Source organism: Podarcis muralis, chromosome 6, assembly GCF_964188315.1.
Source record: "Podarcis muralis chromosome 6, rPodMur119.hap1.1, whole genome shotgun sequence".
Taxonomy (NCBI): Eukaryota; Metazoa; Chordata; class Lepidosauria; order Squamata; family Lacertidae; genus Podarcis; species Podarcis muralis.
The window spans coordinates 32,431,380-32,455,357 of record NC_135660.1 but is presented as its reverse complement, the minus strand read 5'-3'; the positions used below and the strand labels follow the sequence as shown (position 1 = coordinate 32,455,357).

The 23,978-nt window shown below is 42.5% G+C and overlaps 1 protein-coding gene across 2 annotated transcripts in view; it reads right to left on the bottom strand.

Moving 5' to 3' along the window:
• SPSB4 (splA/ryanodine receptor domain and SOCS box containing 4) overlaps positions 1-23,978 on the bottom strand; it is a 190,387-nt gene that overhangs the window by 78,577 nt on the left and 87,832 nt on the right. The window contains exon 1 of one of the 2 annotated variants that reach the window (XM_028731039.2): positions 247-1,034. The exons of the other annotated variant lie outside the window; for it this stretch is intronic. The gene's annotated coding sequence lies outside the window, so the exon portion shown is untranslated. Of the gene's footprint in view, positions 1-246; positions 1,035-23,978 lie in introns of those variants that run through there. 2 annotated transcript variants of the gene reach the window in all.

Here is a 23,978-nt window from a genome sequence, read left to right as displayed (position 1 = left end):
TGATTTCAATGAGTTTACTCTTGAGCATGGCCAGCGTTGGCTATTATCACATACGCCAAAGCAAGGACTGGAAAAGTTCTGAACTGCTCCCTTAGCCCTTCGCTCCTGAGTCGCAAAAACGAGCCTTTTTTTTTGCTCCAGCATCACCCCTTGTAACTAACTGGAGCTGAACAGAGCCGTGGCTATTTTGGAGTCTGGCTGTGCGTAAAGCAGCCTCGGGGAGCGGCCCCTCTTCCGAAAACTTACCTCCAAGGGACCAGAAAAGCATCTCTGGCTGGATCCCGGGTTATTACTTTTCTCTCTCTCGTCTTTTCGGATGATCGAGACAAAATCCAGGAATGCTGGTGGAGAGGAGAGGAGAGCGCGCGAGCCTCTAGGAAGGCAACAGACAACAACAGCACGAGATCTTCTTGGGACTTCCCGAGAGCATTTCCCTGAACAGTGGCGGAGGCACCAGACGGATCCAGGCAGGTTAATATTCCGCGCACCACCCCCCTAAAAAAGAGGGGGAGGCTGCGGAGACTTTGGAGAGAAGTTGGAGGCGACTCGCGCCAAGGCCCCGCTTCCCGCGCTCCACGCGCCCGCCGGAGACGACAGAGGCGCAGACAGGAAACTCCCCGCTGGAAACTCTTCCCCAGAAGGAAGAGTGGCCTGGGAGCGAGCCGGTCCTGGTGCTTCTCCGGCCCGCGCGCCCGCCCGCCCGCCTCGCGGCTGCTGCTTCAAAGGCTGCCGTCGCTTTTGTGCCTCCGCTTTCTCCTCTGCCCTCCTCCTCCTCCCTCTCCTCCTCCCTCCTTCATGACACAGACAGCCCAGATGGGAAGAGCCTGCCGCTGAAGCCAGGCCGGTGCCCCATCCTGAAAGCTGATCCTGCTGATCTCATCACCGAAGGCTACTAATCCAATGGCCAGGGAATTAAGAACAGATGGTGACGCCCCTTCTCTCTCTCTCCTCTCTCTTTTTTTCTAACCTTCCCCCCCAACCGCAAAAAAACACGACCATTTAGCCTACAGGCAGAGAAGCAAGCAAGCGCGTACACATACGCACGCGCGCGCCCCAGACACCCGAGTCCACACCAACAGGCTGCAAAAGGGCAGCGGATCTCCTCGCCAACGGTGGCACAGGCTGCGTTTCCTGCCTGCGCGCCACACCAGAGTTCCCTGGCCGTCGTTTTACACCAGGCGGGGAAGCTGCATTATTTAACCCCTTGTGCATAATCGGTGCGAGTCAACCTCTGGAAAGGTGGGGGGTGGGGTGGTTTTTGCAATTTTAGGCGCATGGGAGAGTTCTTACAAGGGTGTGGCTTGTCTATTATGTCACTAGCCATCCAAGGTTTTTTTTGTTTTAGAACATCCAGTTTTGTTTTGTCTTCTGAATGGGGTGTTTGGCAGAGTTATTTATTCTCTGGCTTTTGGGGACACTGAGGTGTGGTGAAGAGGGAGCAGATGCATGTATTACCGTTGTATTTTTTACTGCCAGGGCGGGGAAGAGCTGCGTGTGGGATTTTCAGCCTCCTGTGCCAAAAGAACCAAGCTGGGTACTACGCACCCTTTTGACATTTGCCGCTCTGGCTTGGGCTGGCTTGAGCTGACCGAGAGTACTCCCTTTTTGTCTGTGCTTTATGAAAGAGCATAGATGCTATTTTTCACTCTTGCTGGACATAATGGGAGCTCAACAAGTGGAACAGCTGTTCTTTCTTAATTTGCATTCATTTAAATTGGGTCCGTCCTTTTAGTTTTTAAGTTTCAGGGGTTCAAAACACCTCTTTTCATGAGAGTGCTTCCCTTGCAAATAGATATTACAATTCATCAGCAGTGATATAGTATTCCCTCCCCCTAAAAAAATGTGATTTTATTTTTATTTGTCTTTCACCACCACCTTTAAGAGTCTCTTAAATCCAGTCTATCTTTAAGGCAGTTGGTTTGAAATAGCAGTGCTATTTCTTAATTTATTTACTATTTGTATGTATTAGCTATGCTATAATATACATTTTCTGGGCAAGTGTGTTTCTACTATAGCAATTGTGTGGAGCAGCTAATCGAAAAGAGGACTCATACCCTTGCAATATTGTCATGTTCAATGCTCTCATAGACTTCCATAAAGCAATAGGTACTCTGCTAAAGTTCAGTTTTCATTTACTTCAGTCATCTCCATTTCAGATCAACATATAGTTCAGCATACTGTTAAACCTAAAATACCATGTGTTGTTTCCAGTGCTGTGCAAGAGATGTCCTCCTTGCACAATAGGATTTCCCCTTCCTCTCCTCTTCCCATGCAAAAGCTCCAGAGGGTTTCCAAATGCTGAGGGTGCACAGGAGGACAGCAGAGGTGGAAGAAGTCTTATTACAGAGATGGAAGTCTAACCCTAACCCCATGCAATCAAGACAAATGAGTTATTTATTCACTCTACCTTTATCCCACCTTTCTTTTACTGAACTCAGTGCAATGTTCATACATTTCCCAGGCATTCTCCCATCCAGGCAGAGACCAGAACCTGATTAGCCTAAACAAGATTGCTGCATCACGTGCCTTTGGATTATAACCCTGACACAATTGACTACATGGCCAATATAATATATAGTGTCTGGATGACTTCATTGCGGCCACTGGAATTTGGCTAGAGCAGCTTTTCTTGTGTGTAGCATGTTATATATTGAAATAAGTACTGTAAGATTTCCTGCATTGCAATGGGTTGGTGTTCCCCAACCTGGAGTTTCCTGCTGTTTTGGGGCTACAACTCCCATCATCCCTAGCTAGCAAGACCAGTGGCTAGGAATGATGGGTGTTGTAGTCCAAAAACAGCTGGCAACCCAAAGTTGAGAAACACTGGACTAGGTGACCCTTGGGGTCCCTTCCAATTCTATGATTCTATGAATCAATATGACTAACTTAACCCAGCAACATCCCACCCCCTGCTCACACACAATCAAAACACGCTGCAACCAACTACGACTTGGACCCTCTGATCTCTTGCACCAACAAAAACAAGATGCGTATCCATGTGATGCTGGAAAAAAAATCCACTCATGTACTATGTAAAGAATGAAAGTTTAGTGTCTCCCTCGACTCTCCCCATTCCCCATTTCTCTTTCCTCCTCAACCCCACATTGCCTATAACAAAAATGTCTCAACCTGACTGCAGTTGACCTGTATGAAGGATTCTACGATTTGAAAACAAGAGACACTGAATGAGCTTTTGTTACTTATGGAAAATCTTTTAATGAAAACCTACTTTTTAAAGTCAGTATTGTACTTATTTATTGATAAACAGAGAGAAAAGTATACATTCCCTTCAGTGTTACAGACTAGTACATCAGAAACCTATACAGTTGTACCTTGGAAGTCGAATGGAATCCGTTCCAGAAGTCTGCTCGACTTCCAGAATGTTCGGAAACCAAAGTGTGGCTTCCGATTGGCTGCAGGAAGCTCCTGCAGCCAATTGGAAGCCACAGAAGCCCCGTTTGACGTTCGGGTTCCAAAGAACGTTCGCAAACCAGGACAATCACTTCCAGGTTTGTGGCGTTTGGGAGCCAAAACGTCTGAGTACCAAGGCGTTTGGTATCCAAGATACGACTGCATTTTGTTTCTGAATACCAGGTGCTGGGACTACTCGCAAGTGGGGAGAGTGCTATTGGGTTCAAGTCCTGCTTGTTAGCTTCCCATAGGTATCTGCTTCATTGGCTATGTGAGATCAGGATGCTGTACGAGATGGGCCATTGGCCTGACCCAACAGGGCTCTTCTTATGCTAATTGATGTGCCAATGAAAAATAACTGTTGTTGTTGTTTAGTCGTTTAGTCGTGTCCGACTCTTCGTGACCCCATGGACCAGAGCATGCCAGGCACTCCTGTCTTCCACTGCCTCCCACAGTTTGGTCAAACTCACGCTGGTAGCTTCGAGAACACTGTCCAACCATCTCATCCTCTGTTGTCCCCTTCTCCTTGTGCCCTCCCTCTTTCCTGACATCAGGGTCTTTTCCAGGAAGTCTTCTCTTCTCATGAGGTGGCCAAAGTATTGGAGCCTCAGCTTCAGGATCTGCCCTTCCAGTGAGCACTCAGGGCTGGTTTCCTTCAGAATGGATAGGTTTGATCTTCTTACCATTTTTTTCTTTTAAAAAATGAGCCCTAATGAAACACTGTTTAACTTCTACATTATAGCATAATGTGGTAAATAGAAAGCTTTCGTGCAGGCCCCCAACCAGGATATTATCATCTGCCGAAAAGAGCACATACTTTTGTCGAGGTTTATCCCCAGCGTGTTAAATATAGCAACTGTCTGCGCTACAACCATTATTTCATTACTGAAGATGGTATGTGCTTCACTTAAAGTGGAAAGCTGCTATGACAGCGTATATAAAATCCAAACACTTCCTCTGACAACTTACATAACTCTCCTTAAAAGAGGATCAGCGATACTCTCAGTAGCTTTATCCATTTTCAACTTCTTCAGAACCTGACCTTTCTCACACAGAAACACTGCCAAAGCGACTGATTTTGAAAGAGATGTGGTATATGTGTGTAAAGGGAAGAAAGAAGTGTGTGTCTCTTTCTCTCTGTGTGTTGCTAAGGGATTTTTGTGAGAGTATATGTTCAAAAGGAAAAAAATCACTGGCAGGACAAGTAGGCAAAAGAAGCATAATCGACAGCGCACTGCCACTGCCCAAGATTGTCCCCAGAGGCTCTGTTCTTGGGCAGACCACTAACGTTCGTCAAGTAGGTACATAGCAGAAATAGGGACTTTTCAGTGGTGGCTCTATACTTGTGGAGTTCCTGCCCAATAATTTAACTTGCCCCTCTGGTGGCTTTTAAATGGTCCCTAAAGGCTTTTTCATTCCAGCAAGCTTTTTATGGATTCTAAAAACCTCAAGGAGATTGCACCACAAAATCACAGAATTACAGTTCATCCAAATGCCCAGTGCTATCAATTGTGGCTTGGTTTTGATCACAATACATGAATAAATTAGTTTACAAATGCCAAGGTATCTGTTATTGTCAACAACAACTGTTTCAGGAATGGCTGCTGTTAATAATGTAAATTATTACCTTACTGCATTGCATTTCCCTCTGATCTCGTTGTGCATAACTCCCTCCATCCACTGTATATATAGTGTTACATAGTCGGGATAAGACTTCATACACCTGATGAAGGGAAATGTAGTCCACAGAAGTTCATTGCACCCACATCAGGTCTTCTCTAGGGGAACAGCCAGCTCCTTCAGAGCTCCAAAAAGCACAACTTTATCCTTTTCTTATTTTGATGTAGTCTACTGCTGCTGCTTCCTTTAATTTATTTTTTGCACAGACTTTTGGCTTGTCCTCGCCATCAGAATAAGCATGAATCATCTCCACCTATCACAGTTTGGGTCATCTTAGCTCCCATTAAGATGGATATCCAGAACAATATGGGTTATCAACACTACTTTGTCAAGCCTCAAAAGGTATTGCCTCAGGGAAACTGACACTGATAGCTCTCCTCACAGAATTCTGATAGGAAATGCATACCAATATGGACATTCATGCAAGATACATTCACAAGACAGCCAGAATTGGCTGACCCGCTCCTGCCAAGTGGATACGTGGTAGCAAACTTGGTTTTATTGCTGTGTAATGCATGGAACGAGCCACAGAAACATGAGTGCACAAACATCCCATATGCACTTAATGCACATGGATGTACCTAAAAACATTGTGTGTACATGAGCATGAGTGTGTGCACACCTTTCAAGAAAAGCCAGTCCTCCATTTGTGTTCCTGAAACCATATTTTTCCCATATATCGCAGTGACTAATATAGATCACATTCCACAGAATCCTGGGAAACGTGATTTACCCTACACAGAGCTACAATTCCTAGCACCCTTAAACTACATTTCCCAGGATCCTTTGGGGGGAGTCATGTGTTTTAATTGTAGGGCATGAATATGGCCTAAGTGAAGGCAGCTTCAGATTTTTGTCTTAGTCTTTTGAAGAAACTGAGAAAAGAATGGTAGGTAATCTCTTGCTTTTATGGTTCATTGCTTTTCCGAATACATTGCAAATATAGGTATCATAAAAGCAGTACAGGCCATGATAACTTAATTAATGTCGGCCAGATTCATTCTCGTTTTCTAGGAAGAGCTGTCTTGCTTTCAGGTCTGTAGCCAAGTTCATAATGTGTAATCTTTCGAGAAATGATTTGTGATTATTATTTTTAAAAAACCCAGTTGCCTTATAAACAGTGCTTGTCATTGTGTGAAAAATCAGACTATGATATCAACAGGCCTGCAAGCCTTGGCACATAATAAACTCTTTTGAGCCCCAGCAATGAAGCAGGTACAAACCAAATATTTGTTTTCCTGACTGTTTACAGGAAACATTCCAAAGTAAAATAAAAATGCCTTCACAATTCCTTTTACGTTCTGCTCATGCCTCACTCTCATCAAAGTTGCAGTCCTTAAGGTTATGTCAGGTTCAGCTAACGTAATTTGATTTCTCCGTGGATCAAGGATGCTAATATAAAACTATTTCTCCATGTAAAGTGGGGAAAGCATTTTTGCAACTCCTGTTTCATCCATTCTGTACACGGCTTAGCAGAAAAGATGGGCTCCCTTTCCTCCAACACACTGGAAGCATAATATCACTGAGTTCAGGCAAATGTAGAGCTCCCAGAAAAGTAGATTGAATCAGTATTGAATGGATCCATACATTCTGTATTTTTTTTTCCTTTAAAAAAAAACCTACAGTATTCAAAAGAGTGGCTCAAGAGTCCAAAAAGTGATGGAATGTACTCTGCAAAACCTTGACGTGCAGTCCAGAATGAGCCTATGCACAACACCACGGTAAACTGAGAGGCCTGTGAAGGCACCTGTAGCAGAGATGAAAAGTGTGTGGCCCTCCAGATGTTGTTGGATTCCCAAATTCCATCACCTTCAGCCAGCATGATCAATGGTTTGCCATTCCTAACCAAGGGCATGCACACACACAAACAACAGGATTGCAGTGAAGAGGAGAGAGTACTGAGGGGCAGCCTGGCTGGTTTTAAGCAGAGGTTGGGTGGCCATCTGTCATAGATGCTTTAGTTGAGATTCCTGCATTGCAGGGGGTTGGACTAGAGGACCCTCAGGGTCCCTTCCAACTCTATGGTTCTATGATTCCCTCACACCGTCGGAATCTGTGGAGAAATGGCAGTGGTTGTGTCCTTATAAATATCTGTTGTTTTCTTCCATGGCCAGTAGGATCGTGAAAACCCTTGCCCAGAAGATGCTTGAATCTTTAAGAATTGTACTGCAGAAGGAATTGAGTTATTTACAGTGGTACTTTGGGTTAAGTACTTAATTCGTTCCGGAGGTCCGTACTTAACCTGAAACTGTTCTTAACCTGAAGCACCACTTTAGCTAATGGGGCCTCCTGCTGCCGCCGCACTGCCACTGCATGATTTCTGTTCTCATCCTGAAGCAAAGTTCTTAACCTGAAGCACTATTTCTGGGTTAGCAGAGTATGTAAGCTGAAGCGTATGTAACCTGAAGCGTATGTAACCCGAGGTACCACTGTATTCAGAAGTACCAAGATAAAATAGTTCCCTCAAATCTGGGCACCACAGTTCAAGAAGGACACTGACAAACTGGAACGTGTCCAGAGGAGGGCAACCAAAATGGTCAAAGGCCTGGAAACGATGCCTTATGAGGAACGGCTAAGGGAGCTGGGCATGTTTAGCCTAGAGAAGAGGAGGTTAAGGGGTGATATGATAGCCATGTTCAAATATATAAAAGGATGTCATATAGAGGAGGGAGAAAGGTTGTTTTCTGCTGCTCCAGAGAAGCGGACACGGAGCAATGGATCCAAACTACAAGAAAGAAGATTCCACCTAAACATTAGGAAGAACTGCCTGACAGTAAGAGCTGTTCGACAGTGGAATTTGCTGCCAAGGAGTGTGGTGGAGTCTCCTTCTTTGGAGGTCTTTAAGCAGAGGCTTGACAACCATATGTCAGGAGTGCTCTGATGGCGTTTCCTGCTTGGCAGGGGGTTGGACTCGATGGCCCTTGTGGTCTATTCCAACTCTATGATTCTATGATCCCACAGCTAACATTTTCTCAGTCCTACATGGAGAATGTCACTGAACAGGAGACTTAGTACCACTCTGCAACCATATAGTAGTAAAAACAGACTAAGGTGCTCTGGGTTAAGTTAGTCAGGATTTGCAAGACCCATTTCCTAAGATCTGAATCAGTGTCACTCCCAAGAAAATTGGCTGGGTGTCAATTTCACTCATGATATCTGATCCAGAAAAATGGGGAGCTAATCAGCCATGTGGATTTGGATAGCAGAACTCATATTAAAAGACTTCCACCCAAGCTTCCAGATTCAGTAGACATTTTTCCACTATGCTGGGTCATGAAAAAGTGAACTCTTTAATTAGAATATTGAATAAGCCACAGTTCACATCACTTCACTAAAATTTTATTTCCTTCATTAAGCACTGTCTCCTGTGCTACATAAACAGAAACACAAATGCCTGCAACAATTCATCATTATATCCCCCCAGCCACTCACAGCTCTGTATAGCACCTAACTATGAGCAAGTTAAAAAAACCGACTGCATTCTCCCTTGCTTACTCATATTTCTTTTGCTTCCTGCAAGGAGCTCAGAACAGCTTATGCATCACCTTGTTTTATTTATTTATTTGCTTGGGAAGATTATCGGCTGCTGTTTAGTACAAAACTCCCAAGACAGCGTACAATTTAAAATAACAAATGCAAGAAAGCACAGTAAAAAAAGAAAGCAATATGAAATCTTAGAAGCAGCCTCCATAAAGCCTGTGAACTCAGTAAAATCAGAAAAAGCCAGAAACCAAGAATGGAACCCTGCGAAGGAAGATCCAACACATTGAAATACCTGAGCAAAAAAGAGTCTCCTGTCACAGGCTGAGAGCTTCTAGGAACCACCAGTGAGAGTTGAGTATTGGGTGGGGACCAAAGGTGGGCAAACTACCCCAGATGGACATGATGTGTCCCTCACCAGAGGTAGTAAGGTAAAGGTAAAGGACCAGTCAAAGGCGACTATGGGGTTGCAGCGTTCATCTCACTTTCAGGCCGAGGGAGCTGGCGTTTGTCCACAGACAGCTTTCCGGTTCATGTGGTCTGTATGACTAAGCCACTTCTGGTGCATTGGGACACCATGACAGAAGCCAGAGTGCACAGAAATGCTGTTTACTTTCCCGCCGGAGCGGTACCTATTTATCTACTTGCACTGATGTGCTTTCAAACTGCTAGGTTGGCAGGACGTGGGGCAGAGCAACGGGAGCTCACCCCATCCTGGGGATTTGAACCGCCGACCTTCTGATCGGCAAGCCCAAGAGGCTCAGTGGTTTAGACTACAGCACCACCCGTGTCCCTACCAGAGGTAGTAACCCTCCCCTAATACCCCACAAACCTGAACAGTCTTATATAACAGACTGAAAATGATAGTGGTCCAATTGTACTTCATGGGGCAAGATGTTCCATAATCAAGGTGTAGCCATGACAGGGCCTCCTTCTTGTCCCACTCAAACAAGCTTCTTTGGAAGGGGGCAGGATGATATGGAAAGAGACAGTCCCTAAGTATTCTGTAGCTAAGCCATTTAGGGATTCAAGAGTAAGAACCAGCTTTAGTTCCATGGACGTTTTCATTGTAGCAGAGGCATATTACTGGAGTCAGGTTACATATTTCAGCTGCTTCATCTTAAAACATTCAGTTAGTATTTTGCCATATATATATTGTGTGTGTGCGTGCACGCACACATATTGCAAGACTCTGCAAATAATCCCCCTGAGGGCTTTGTTCAGTGTGGCCCAGATCCAAGATTACTCAGCTTCCCACAAGCCCGTCCACTGACCTTGGTTTATTTATTTAATTATCTTCCTGCCAAAATATCATGCAAACAAAAGTGCTGCTATATCTGAGTTTGATTAATATGGTTTGATTTTTTTTTCATAATTATCATGATGTATACTGGGATAGAGTCAAAAATTAAGAGAACAAAGTTTTATGATTAGCAAATCAATCTTCTCTGGCACTGTTTTTGCTCGCCTAAACCAAATGATACACAAAGACTGTGAGCGACCATGATAGCTGATTTAAAATATCAGGGAATACATTTACATAAATAGTCTTGAAGATTGATTCCTGCAAATGTACTGCCAGTAAAACAAACAATCAAAATACAATATATCTGGAATAGCAAATAAGACCTACAGAGTTATTTTATTTCAACCTATCCTACTGAACTGTATTTCCTGAACCACAGATTATTACATTATCACAAGTTTTTTTGTGTGTGTATGTGAGAGGGAGAGAGAGTGCTTACTTCCAACAAAAGGCTTTCAATTATGCTTAATAATCTCCTTGAGTCTTTAGTTTAAATTAGTTGCTTTACTGAGTTTTGCACAAATATGGATGTTTTGGCCAATGTGCCCACTTGCTTTTTAAAACTTGAAAGTGCCCATTTAGTTTTAAAGCCTGGAAAACACTGTATCACCTATTACTCAATTTGAATATACAAGGGCTGTGTGGCTGCTGAAAACCATCTGGGGGCTAAGAACACAAAAGGCGGCTAGTAAGGGTGCAAATACAAAGGATCCTTGGGGATATGGACGTGTGCACCACACAAAGGCTGCCCGCTGTCTTTTGTCGTGTGTGGTATTCCACCCCCCCTAGCAAAAGAGGGTGGGGGAGAACACAGGATCATCTAACAGAGAGCTGAACATCAGGAAGTCCTCCTCAGATGGCAGCCATCAGTTTTAGCTGGGACAGATGGTGAACAAAGGTGAAACACACACAATACACACGGGCCAACTAAGCAAGCCTTTCTACCCTTGATTTAAGCATTTGTTTCTGAAGAATTGACAAGTAAAATGTAGCTTTTGCAGATACAGAATTGGCAAGCCAAGTTGCCAGTTCTTTACAGGACTGCAATCCCTTTCATATAGCTGCTCCTCTGACATTAAAGCAGTGCGTCCCAAAAGTTTTGACGCAGACCCTCCAAGTGCCCCTATTTCTGATTTGATCCCAGAATGTCCTACTTTTCCTTTTGTTGTTGTTTAGTTGTTTAGTCGTGTCCGACTCTTCGTGACCCCATGGACCAGAGCACGCCAGGCACCTCTGTCCTCCACTACCTCCCGTAGTTTGGTCAAACTCATGCTGGTAACCTCGAAAACACTATCCAACCATCTCGTCCTCTGTCGCCCCCTTCTCCTTGTGCCCTCCATCTTTCCCAGCATCAGTGTCTTCTCCAGGGAGTCTTCTCTTCTCATGAGGTTGCCAAAGTACTGGAGCCTCAGCTTCACGATCTGTCCTTCCAGTGAGCACTCAGGGCTGATTTCCTTGAGAATGGATGCATTTGATCTTCTTGCAGTCCATGGGACTCTCAAGAGTTTTCTCCATACTTTTCCTTAGGATGTCCCTATTTTCATTGGAGAAATGTTGGAGGGTATGGAGTTATCCACCCCCCAAGCTGTCTGAAGGCAATCCTGTATAGGGAAGGTGGTTTTTTTGTTTTGTTTTTGTTTTGTTTTTAATGTTTAAATACGTTTTTATATATGTTGGAGCCTGCCCAGAGTGGTTGGGGAAACCTAGTAAGATGTGTGGGGTATAAATAGTAAAATTATCATAATGGAATGGGACGTCACCATTTTCATCAGAGAAATGTTGGAGGGTATGTTGAAGTGGGTGGGACCCTCCTGTAATGGAGGCTGTGCACTATTAAATTAGCCAGCTGGGACTGATGGGAATTGTGGTCCAAAACATCTGGAGGGCACCAGGCTTGGAAAGGCAGCTCTAGAGGCATCCTAGTATCTTCTTTACAGAACAGAACGATAACAAACCAAAGTGTCTGGGGCAATTTCCAAAAGGTGGCGCTTTGTCCTGGATCTTAGGCAAGTCAATCCAAAAATCATGTTTTTTGTAAAAACAACAACTGTTTTTTGTTTTTTGCTTTTTGAATATGTAGGCAATCCTACTGTTTGTAAATCTTTGAAGTGATTTATCCATCCAGAAACCCGAGGCAAATGATCAGGATGTTTTATTGGCCAAAAGCTAAAGCTCTGAACTACTCAAGGAACGTTCCCTGCGCCCCGGAATTTCCTTTCTCCTGTATTTCTGAATGCTAGAACATGTTATCTGCTCCCATTGTTTGGCTTTCTTTTCATCAAAGTTTCTTAGTGATCCTTTGGAATTTTCTACTATCAAACGTTTGAATTTATTTTGAAGGATGAGGCAATTCAAGTAAAAAACAACAACAACAAACCCATAAAGGACCTTTCATAGAAATTTGTGACGGGACTGTTTTGACCCTCTTCTGGGTTGTGTTTTGTTTGGTGGGGGTGTTCAGTGGGAACAGAGAGTTTTGCTGTCTTCTCGCTGAAATTTATCTGCTTATCTGATAACAACATGATTCTGGAAATGGAATTTGGCAGAGGAAATATGGACAGTGGACTGATTTATCATTCAGAGCACTAAAACAATAAATAATCTATATTTTGAAAGTGTTTTTTTAATCCCTAAATCATTCATGATCACAACAACCCTGTAATATCTCCCTTGACATATGGGACTTATTTTGCATGTACTCCAGATTTGAACACATTTACTGGAAATTCAGTCATACTGACATTTAATGGAATCTGCTTCTAAGCCAGTTAAGCACCAGAGCTTGAAAGTGTATAGCTCAAAGTTATCCAGTAAGTCTATAGCTAACTTACAGTTTTCTTTCAGTTTAATTACATTGACTATGTGTGCAGACAGACAAATAAATACACTCAGATTTTATTCAAACATTTGGAAAGAGTGCATGGTAAGTCCTTATGGGACTGTGCAATCTCAGCATGCCTGTGGGGTCAAAGTTTAATGTCACTCCCATGTCAAAATCCCCTTAAAAACTGGAAAGCCAGTATATCATTACAGCAGTATTTTTCAGAAGATGGCCCTGTTTGAAGGTTATTGTGTTCCTTTTCTTTTTGCCAATGTACATCTAACTTCTGCTCATGAGTTGAAAAGGCAAATTCGTGGTGTTGCCCAAACCTGTAATTACTCAGTTTGGAATAGGGGTTTGGCACTGAAATAGCATAGATCTGTGTTCCAAACCAGTTGCCATACTCTGGTTATTGCTCTTGAGCATGGATTGTAAGCTGAGCTATGTAAAAAGTTCTCTCCACACTAATTTCCTTTCTGAGTGCTGCAATAGCTGTTGTAGTGGTGTCTCCATCTTGGCAGGGTGTGGAAATAGCTCAGTTTCCTCAGCCCAATTCTGAATTGTGATTCACCCATCATCACTAATTTCAAGAGCTCAAAACATCACACATGAGGGATCCCCCCCCCTCTCCTACCTCTGGTGCTACCTCAAGTTTGGGCATTCTGAGGCAGAAAGCCGTAATTTAAAAATAGTTATATATAAATAGACTGCCGCACTACCATTGCCACCTTTGGTAAACCTTCAAACCTTTTTAGCCCTGCCCTCTCCAGTTGTGCTTTAAATGCCCCCTATCTCAGCCCCAAGCCAAAAGTTTCGCAATGACAACGATGGGCTCAGAGCCACAAAAGTGATGTGTGCCTTTGAACATACATATGCTCAGATTCAGAGCCTTTTGGGGGTGGGTAATGGAGTCTATTGTCTGATTCCATCCACTGTAGAAGGAAGCTGGTATATGAATATACATTGGCTCTTTATGGATTAGCCCATCTGCCTTCTGAAATGAGAAAAGAGGTAGCACAGCCATAGCAGCTGCTTACACAGGGCAAAGGAGACTGAAGAGGGCAAGACTCCCCCCCCCCCCCGACGGTGAGCACCAGATGAGGATCATATAGCCTGTCTATATTATCTCCACTAGGGAATATTTTGTTTAAAAAGATTGTTTTGTTGTGGTGGTGGTGGTTGTTGTTGCTGCTGCTGTGTATGATACTTTTGTTTTGTAAGCCACCTAGAGGATTTCATTGACGAGCAGAGGTGTAAATCTAAACCTCCCTCCTCCTGTGGTCAGCACATTGAGAAGCAGAAAGAACTATCTGCATTTTCTTCTTTGGCGATCGCTCATAGCCAAGTAAGATTGTCTTCCATAAACACGGTTTTAGCAGTGGGTCTGTAAGTGACTGTGGAGGCCAGTTCTGGATCCACATGTCCTTCCACAGTGGGGACATGGGTTTCCGGACTGTAGTTGATCATGGTGAGGGTTTGCCAAGCATGCCTTCCTCTTAGCATGTTTCTCCCTTTCATCCTGAGTTCGAGCGTCTTCAAAGTCCATGACATCTTTGGTAAAGGCTGTTCTCCAGTTGGAGCGTTGGCAGGCCAGTGTTTCCCAGTTGTTGGTGTTTATACTGCATTTTTAAAGAGTTGCCTTGAGAGAGTCTTTAAACTGGTTTTGTTGCCCACCAGCATTACGCTTTCCATTTTTAAGTTCAGAATAGAGTAGTTGTTTTGGAAGTCGATAATCAGGCATCTGCACATGAGCAGTCCAACGATGTTGAAGAATGTGCATACTGGGATGGTGGCATAGATGTGACCAACAGGAAGGTGATGATGCGGGGACAGGGGGCATACAGACTGGGTGCTGTGCAAATCTCATCTCTGGATCAGATTTTGGGGCACGCAAGAGGAGAAGAGGAAGGAGAAGCCCCATTTCTCATGGACACCCATGTCTGCTGTGTTGAATCATCCCCTGAGCCATGGTACTTAATGGATATTGTGGCTTTGTTTTGAAAAGCAGGTCTGTGCTGCATGTAGGACTACATTTGTACATTATTTTGAAGTTGCAGCGAGTGCAAAATGCAGCTGCTAATGCTTATGGGTGCTAGGGTGCTCTTCAGGTCATCTGTGAGCTGGATACAATAAAGACCTCTAAAACCTTACCTGTTTACCCAAACTTTCCTGGACCCTGATTTTTATTTTTCATTTCGGTTCGCTTTGTACACTGTTTTGTTTTCTTTTTGCATGTACAGCTGCATTTTGTTTTCCTCTCGTTTTCAAGAACGGTTGTCATATTTTTGTTGCTTTTATGTAAACACTTAGAGGTTTTCATTGTATCAGGAGCAGTATAAAAAGTTACAAATGAAGAAAATAAACGTGACGTGTAAAAAGAATGGGAAGCTTTGCTTTTAACTTTAAGGAAAACAGGCTCACACTTTTTGAATGCAACTGGCATGAATTGCAACACTTTCTTTTAAAAGAACTGTCTTATTCCAGGCTCAGCTATTAGTTAGGGAAGCCTGTGGAAAAGCTGACAAAGGTATTTTGTAATACTTTGGTATTTAGTTTGGTTCTGGCTCATTTTATAATTGTGCTAAAAGCCCTATTTTGTGGAAGGGGGTTGCATACTGGGTTAAACGATGGAAGACTCAAATGCCATGCGAAAAGGGGGCGATACAGTAAGCAAGCAACTTCTGGGAAGCTGGAGAAGCTGGAGAAGCTGAAATTTCACAGATAGCTTAGAATATAATGGGATCACGTTTCTGAACTCTTGCAAAAACTGTTCTTAGGTTCAGACAGGCAGCTGCCTCTTAAGAGCACGTGCAAGAACCCTGACCTTACTTTGTTCTCTGTACATGCTGGTTTCACTGGAAATTATGCTTTCTCTAGTTTAATTAACCTGCCGTATTTCCTCCAGCCCCCTTCTCTAGTCTAGTAGAAGTCAAATGGATAGAGAACAGAAAGGGCTGTGTCCCTGATGAATCTGCTCTTTTGCAATAATTCCCTAGCCAGTAGACACATGGGAGTAGCTGCTAAAACATTTGTATCTTTGCAAGGAATATGTTACAGCCATATCCTAAATGTGTGTCTGCACCAGCTGTTTTTCCTGGGTTTGTTCAAGCTCATAGGAGAACAGCTGATACGGGTTGAACCTTGCCCTGCCTACATCATATCATATTCTGAACTGGGTTTTATTTATTTTATTTATTACATTTATATACCACCTATTTCTTCCCAGGATCTCAAGGTTTTGTCCCAGGTTAACCAGCCCTTCGGGACGCGGGTGGCGCTGTGGGTAAAACCTCAGCACCTAGGACTTGCCGATCGCATGGTCGGCGGTTCGAATCCCCATGGCGGGGTGAGCTCCCGTCGTTCGGTCCCAGTTCCTGCCCACCTAGCAGTTCGAAAGCACAATTAAGTGCAAGTTGATAAATAGGTACTGCTTTCTAGCGGGAAGGTAAATGGCGTTCCGTGTGCTGCTCTCGTGCCGGTTCGCCGGAGCAGTTTCGTCACGCTGGCCACGTGACACGGAAGTGTCTGTGGACAGCGCTGGCTCCCGGCCTCTAGAGTGAGATGAGCGCACAACCCTAGAATCTGTCAAGACTGGCCCGTACGGGCAGGGGTACCTTTACCTTTACTTTACCTTAACCAGCCCTTCATTTACAAGGCGCTAACTTCCTTCCTGGGATGCGGGTGGCGCTGTGGTCGGCTTGCCAATCGGAAGGTTGGCGGTTCAAATCCCCACAACGGGGTGAGCTCCCGTTGTTCAGTCCCAGCTCCTGCCCACCTAGCAGTTCGAAAGCACGTCAAAGTGCAAGTAGATAAATAGGGACCGCTCTGGCGGGAAGGTAAACGGGGTTTCCGTGTGCTGCTCTGGTTTTGCCAGAAAGCGGCTTAGTCATGCTGGCCACATGACCCGGAAAAACTGTCTGCAGACAAACGTCGGCTCCCTTGGCCAGTAAAGCGAGATGAGCGCCGCAACCCCAGAGTTGTTCGCTACTGGACTTAACTGTCAGGGGTCCTTTACCTTTTTTAACTTCCTTCCAATGTGTCTCTCAGGGTGTAAAGACATTAATGATGTGATTGGCTGCATTCATGATGTGATTAGCAATCAGTCTCTCTCCCTCTCTCTCTCCCTGTGTGTGTGTGTGTGTGTGTGTGTTAAATGAATAATAGGCACAGTGGGGAGTGGGTGTGCACAGGGAAGGGAGGTTTAAGCCTGAAATCTCCAGTAAACACTCCCCCCCCCCTCAAGAGACAATTTGATTCAAGTTACAGGAAAGGAGATTCTGTTCCACAGTGAAACAGACTCCCTCTGGAGATGGTGAGCTCTCTCCTTCATTGGAGGTTTTTAAGCAGAGGTTGGAAGGCCATCTCTCATGGATGCTTTAGTTGAGATTCCTGCATTTCAGGGGGTTGGACTAGATGACCCTCAGGATTCCTTCCAACTCTACAATTCTACGATTCTATAAATTAACAGAATTTTCCCATTTGTTGATTAATCTAAAAATATGTACAGTATTTCAATCTAAGAATTATGGTCTTCTGATGGAAACGGTATCCAAAAATAGAAATATAAAACGAAATGGGCAAAACATTTTTCCAAACTACCATATCAAAGGAGGTCTAGAGCTGTACATGGCACAATAATCACACAATCCTATGTATGTTTTCCTCAGAAGTCAGTGCCGTTGTGTCTTCCTTGAAGGAAAGTGTGCATAGGACTTGCAGTTAAGGAAAACCTTGATGCAGTTATTATACTAAAAGTGCTGGGGATACTAAGAAGGTGAAGCAAATCTTGTGCATATTGTGAAAATGTAAAATTATAAATAACTTTTGGGCAGAAGTTATGAGAACCATACAAAGAAACAGAGGATGCTAGGTTTGCAATTTTATTCAAGTGGTTCTTTTAAATGATACTGCAGGCTGTGTCAGAAAGAAAAATAGGAGCATAGTGGGGAAAATATGCTATGGGCAGCAAAAATTCTTATTACTAAACACTGGGGTGGGGAAAATAGAAATAAACTCTCTTGGGAAGAATTCTTTAAGAGTTTGGAATGTCATGTTTACGTATAAAATTACTGAAATATCACATCTGAGACTGGATATATAAAATAGCAATCAGGCATCTACAGAAATGTGGCAGCTATTCAAAGTTTATTAGAACTGTATAAATATGACATGGGAGATTTGTGTGGTGTGGCAGTTAGTGTTGGACTAGGACCAGGGAGATTCAGGTTCAAATTCCAATCAGCCACGAAGATGACTGGGATCTCAGCCAGTCAAAATCTCTTACAGGGTTGTTGTGATGATGAAGACGGTGGAAAAAACAATCCAGCCTGGTCTACCTGAGGAATCATATTCCATGCATTAAACCATAACCACACATCAAGAGCTTTTAAGAGAAATCACCTACTGTATCAATTTATAGGTTTAAGTCATACCACTAGAACAAATTTGCCATGTGAGATAGTGGGAAACTACAGTAACTATTTGTATGTTCATCTAAATTTCAAAGTCAGGAACAGGCAAATACTACTTACCCATAACCCAGACTTTAGAAATGTTTGCTTGGGGGGAAAAGGTCCACTGAGCTGGAACCAAAGTTAGTCATGCTTAAAGTAGACCTATTGAAATCAATGGGACAAAGTAGACCTATTGAGATCAATGGAAGTAAAGTTCCATTGATTACACTGGCTCTGCTCTTGATATGACTAAGTCTGGATCAACCCCATTGTGTCCAATGAGATTTACAACACAATCCTCAACCTGTTTACTTAAAATTAACCCTGAATACATAGGTTATTTTGTATTAAGGGTTAATTCTAAAGGTTTATTGAATATTTACAGATGAATTATAAACAGATAAAAACATTGGCAGATTATTGTAATAACCTTCAGTTTTATAAGAGTATATATTTAAAGCAGACGAATAAATGAGTAAATTAAGTTAATTTGGATATGCAGAAGAATTAAAAACAAATTTAAGGAACCGCAGAAAGAAGGGGAAGGAAGTTTTGAAATATCAAAATGATTGTAAAATTAGTGAAATGTATAAACTTGAAAAGTATAAATAAATAATCAAAAAGACAAAAACCCCATAATTAACCCTTAATAAGTGTGTTTACAACTGTAGACTTACACCTAAGTAAATGTGCCTTACAAATCAAGGCAACAAATTTGGGTTCTGTAAAATTATTCTTTGCCCCCAACTCTGTATTTTATTATATTTTTTCTGTTCAGAAAGGAGTCTTTTCCCAGCCCTACCTGAAGACTGAACTGGAACCTTTTGCATACAGAACATGTGATCTACGACTGAGCTACATCCAGACCCCAATGTAATCTTATGTTTTGTTTTTGTTTTTTAAATATATTTTTATTAAGGTTTTTCAATACAAAAGCATATTTAATAAAACAACATTGGTTATTTAGCATCCTTTCATTACTACTTTGGACTCCCTCACACCTCCCGCGCCCACTTACATCGTTATAAAATTATTTCCAAGCAAATTATCATTTTGTTCGTAATCTTAAATTCAATCATTGAAGTATAGTTGAACTTAAATCTAATTTAGTGATAGACAATTATTTCTGCTCTGGCATCCCTGTCAACATTCAAAATATATTTTATTATATTTTTTCTGTTTTATTATATTTTTTCTGTTCAGAAAGGAGTCTTTTCCCAGCCCTACCTGAAGACTGAACTGGAACCTTTTGCATACAGAACATGTTATCTACGACTGAGCTACATCCAGACCCCAATGTAATCTTATGAACCCTTTTTCTTCCAAATGATGGGGAAGCCATCTTCACAGAACAAAATAGAAATCCTAAGGTTTAAAGAAGGGACGCGGGTGGCGCTGTGGGTTAAACCACAGAGCCTAGGACTTGCTGATTAGAAGGTCGGCAGTTCGAATCCCTGCAATGGGGTGAGCTCCCGTTGCTCGGTCCCTGCTCCTGCCAACCTAGCAGTTTGAAAGCATGTCAAAGTGCAAGTAGTGGTGGGAAGGTAAATGGCATTTCTGTGTGCTGCTCTGGTTCGCCAGAAGCGGCTTAGTCATGCTGGCCACATGACCCGGAAGCTGTATGCCGGCTCCCTCGGCCAATAAAGCGAGATGAGCGCCACAACCCCAGAGTCAGCCACAACTGGACCTAATCTTTACCTTTACTTTTAAGGTTTAAAGAAAACATATCTGCTACTCTGTTTCCAACTTTATTTTCTGCAACAACAGAAAATTATGTTGTTGTTTTTAATCTATTTTTGTCCAGTGGCTGAATCTTCTCCATCCAAAATGACAATGACATGCAGATTCTGGAAAACACACTGATGTATAGCAGGCAGTGTATATATTCTGCTTCTTCCTGTGTTACCTTTTACCATATAACCATTTTACGGCCACAAGCAGAGGGCATCTTAAGGGAGACTGATGTTGACCAGGTTTTCAATTTGGTCAACATGGAATGTCGGGAGGCTTGTTTGTAATGGTTTGCAATAGTTTTTTCATATCTTTTATCATGACTGAACATCAGGCAGCTGGTATGTCCCAAAGGTCTACCCAGGTGAAAAGACTTCTAGGCAAGTACTCTAGTCTATCAGAACTATTCACAATATATTTTCTACTTCCTCAAATAGATTATCCTGGACAATTTAATGTGTCATGAGCAAGGGAAAAGGTACACTGTCAAGAGTAGTAGTTATGGAATTATTTACTGTCACGGTTATCTCTTGTTAAATTTGAAATGGCAAAAGGAAAACAATTCTGCTGTACTGTAAATAATACAATTTCCTCCAATGTCTGCCAAAATGTGAAAAAGACAGCCGAACATTTTCTATCATTGAATTTATTCAGGTACTCTGGTCTGTCACTCTTGAGAATATGAGTAGTTTGTCTTTTTTTAGTAAATATTTCATCTGTATTAACTCCTCCATCATTTAGGAAGTTTTGCCTGGAATTAATTCAGACAAGAGACCACTTGCCTTTGGATCCTATTCTGCATGCTTAGGAACCTCAACTTGACCATATACTTGACAATGATGCTTGCCCCACCCCCAGTCCTATTGTCCAGAAAGTGGAAGGTGACAGGGAATGGCCTCTAGAGGGAGGCATTTTAACAAGGACCAAACTTAGCAAATGTCAGACAAGAGCTGGGGAACTCTGTGGCCCTCCAGAGGTTGTTGGACTCCAAATCCCACTAGCCTAGCTTGCACGGCCCGTGTACAGAAACAATGGCAGTTTTAGTCCACCAACATCTAGAGGGCCATAGGTTCCCACCCCTGCTTTAGACCATAAGATAACAGCTAATAACAGAATAAATAAAGAGATGATAATAATAGAATACCAATTAATTTATGCTATTGCTTTCACAGGTTCATCAGCAACCCTTCACTCTTATTCACAGAATGAGGTCATTTTACTATTAAAACACTTGGACCAGTAAGTGAAATTTTTAAGCATTTGAAACTGATTCAAGCATTTTAATTAGTCTAGATTGATCTAGTGTGGCTATGTGCTCATCCAACTCTTCAGGGCTGTATTTCTAGGCACAGATATCTCAGTGTCCAATTGCTTTTCCCCTTTTTCCCCAGACGCTTTCTTTGTGAAAACCCACTCTTTACTGCTCAATTGGAACAAACAGCAATCTGCAGAAAACTCCAATTGCCTTTTGTTCTGCTCAGTGTTAAAGAGAGGGTTTTCCTGGGTAAAGCGGGGGGGGGGAGCGGTCAGACACAGAGCTTCAAAGCGTGGACCTGTGTCTAAGAAGCAAAGGGCAAAACATAAGTGTGGATGAACCCTATGTCTCAGATGGGAATTTCATCACCACAAATACAAACTAGTTAAATATCACAGCTTCCTTAAAGGAGCAGCACAATTTGCTGTTTTGTGCCCAGGCTATAAACACCCAGTGACAACCTCTGGCCTTCCACACAAACCAGCTGTTCTCAGGTGCCTTTTGGGAAGATGCAACAACCGTATTGAGGTACAGGCACTGAAAGTTTTTACTGTAGTCAATAGGTCTTCATCCCACCAGATTTTGTTCGATTTTGCAGATCACTTAAATCTTCAATTCACTCTTTCAGTGTGTAAACAAATGAGGAGTTTGTGTAAATTCAGGGCTTGCTGTTTCAAGATAACCAATCATGTTGTCAGGTCTAGAAAAAGGAGCAGAATGTGAGATTGGCCAGTATGAAATGAATTATTGTTACACCGACTTTAGTGTTCTAAATTCAGGAAACCTATCTGTTGGAGGTTATTGCAATTTCTTACTAAATTATATTTTCTAAAAGGCTATCTTTGGGGCACGTTATTCAGACAAGGTCAAATACGTGTGGCTGCAGTTTTCTCCTTTTATAAAATATCCAATCGTAATAAATACAAACTGCTGGATTTGTAGTCGAGTGCTTGCTTCAGAATTCAGTGGTTCAAAGACACACAGCCTTCAGTCCACTTGCTTCGTACATACAGGAGGCACATGATAATTCCCCCAGAAAAGTATAGCCTGTCACATTTTATTACTCGAAATATTGAAAGGCAGATAAGTATCCCACTTAAAAGAGACAGTGCTTAATCTGTAATCACTTCAAAGACCTTTCTAATGACTTGGCACAAGCTCATCTCTCTTCAGTTTAACTCCAGCTTTGATGTTCTCACTAATCTTCATCTAACCCTCTCCTCAGAAAAACATAATCACACATGAGTTCTTATGAATATGGCAAGCACCCCGGACATAGAATACGTCAAGATCAACCTGGCAGCCAAGCATATTAGAAGGTTAAAATGGAACGTGGGCTTGAATTCTTAGTGGTCCTACAGATAGGACAACCATTTGTGACTATCCTAAACAGAAGATTTTGATCTGTGATGGCTCCAGGAGACCAACCATGCCACAGAATTTTCAGACATTTGGAAGATGAGCTTTCTCAGCCTGCTTCAGCTTCAGCTTCATTGACCAACTACCTGTGGGTCAGAGGCTCCTCATGCCTGCCCTATATACATTTTGGGCATATGCTCTGTATATATCTAACCTTGATTGACCTTCCTATTAGTTTCTCCCATTTTCCTACTAATTGGTGCATGCACTGCATATTGTCTCCATGGCAACCAGCCCTTGACTGGTTATGCCACGTTCCTTAAACCGTACTTGTCAATTGGGCCTCCTTGACCTAGTCATTATCTCATTCCAAGACTGTATTTCCTCCTCACAACTATATTTTGACATTGGCAGAACACGGGTCTGTCCAGCTAAATTAATACTGTATGAACATTTGCGGCATGGGTCAAAAAGCTTTATGCAAGGTGGCTTAAATAGCTCACACATTTTGTAATGAGCAGAATACACATGACAGGAGTTAAGATGCAAATAATTCATAGTCATCTTTATAATTGGGAATGCATTCAGAGGGAAATAAAGGGCAAGTAAATGGTATCAAGTTGTTTCTAACAGAGCAATCCTAACTATAGGAAGCAGACGTTAAATTCTGTAGACTGAGCCAGGGTGAAGAACTTAACACTGGCATAGGCAGGAAAGTCAAAGATCTGCCAAATCAAATTATCTCATCCTGGCAGATCTTGGGTTTGGATTGCTCTGTTAACATTTCTAGCAAAGATGCTATCGTAATAGTCACTTGGCTACCACAAGGCACATTTCATGAAGCAAACCTACATGGTTGCTATATTGTAGAAATGGGTAATAAGAAGGAAAGACTGATTTGAACTGCACTGACAGCAATGTGGTTTATTAAACTGATACAAACTACTCACATCTATGAATAGCTACATGTTTGAGGGTTGGTGATCTGTGTGTGAAAATAGTTCATAATAATAGTCATTTAGATTGGCACAAAGGTTTCTGTCTGCCATACCTTTGAACGAGGGGATTTTCAAGGCACTGTTAACTTGCCTCCATGTTCAGGTTGCATTTGTGTTCTAGAGCAGGCATGGGCAACCAATTTCTCTCCACATGTTGTTGGAAATCTGGCCGTTGGAAAGACACCCCCACCCCAGGATTGCTCATGCTATTTTAATATGCTTTATGCTTTAATAGGCTAGAAGCCTAATGGAAATGGTGTCTGAAGGGTTCAATGGGCCAACTCAAGGGGGATACAGTTGCAAGTCATGTGTACAGGACATTTATCAACAGGGTGCAATGCTACCACTGAAGTACCCAACTTATGGCAATTCTTTACATTTCACAAGGTTGAGTAAGAAGATCTTTATATTTCACTCACTTCAGAAGAGACATCGGGTTTTATTGATTTGGGAGAACATCATCAAATAGTTTTTAAAGCATTAT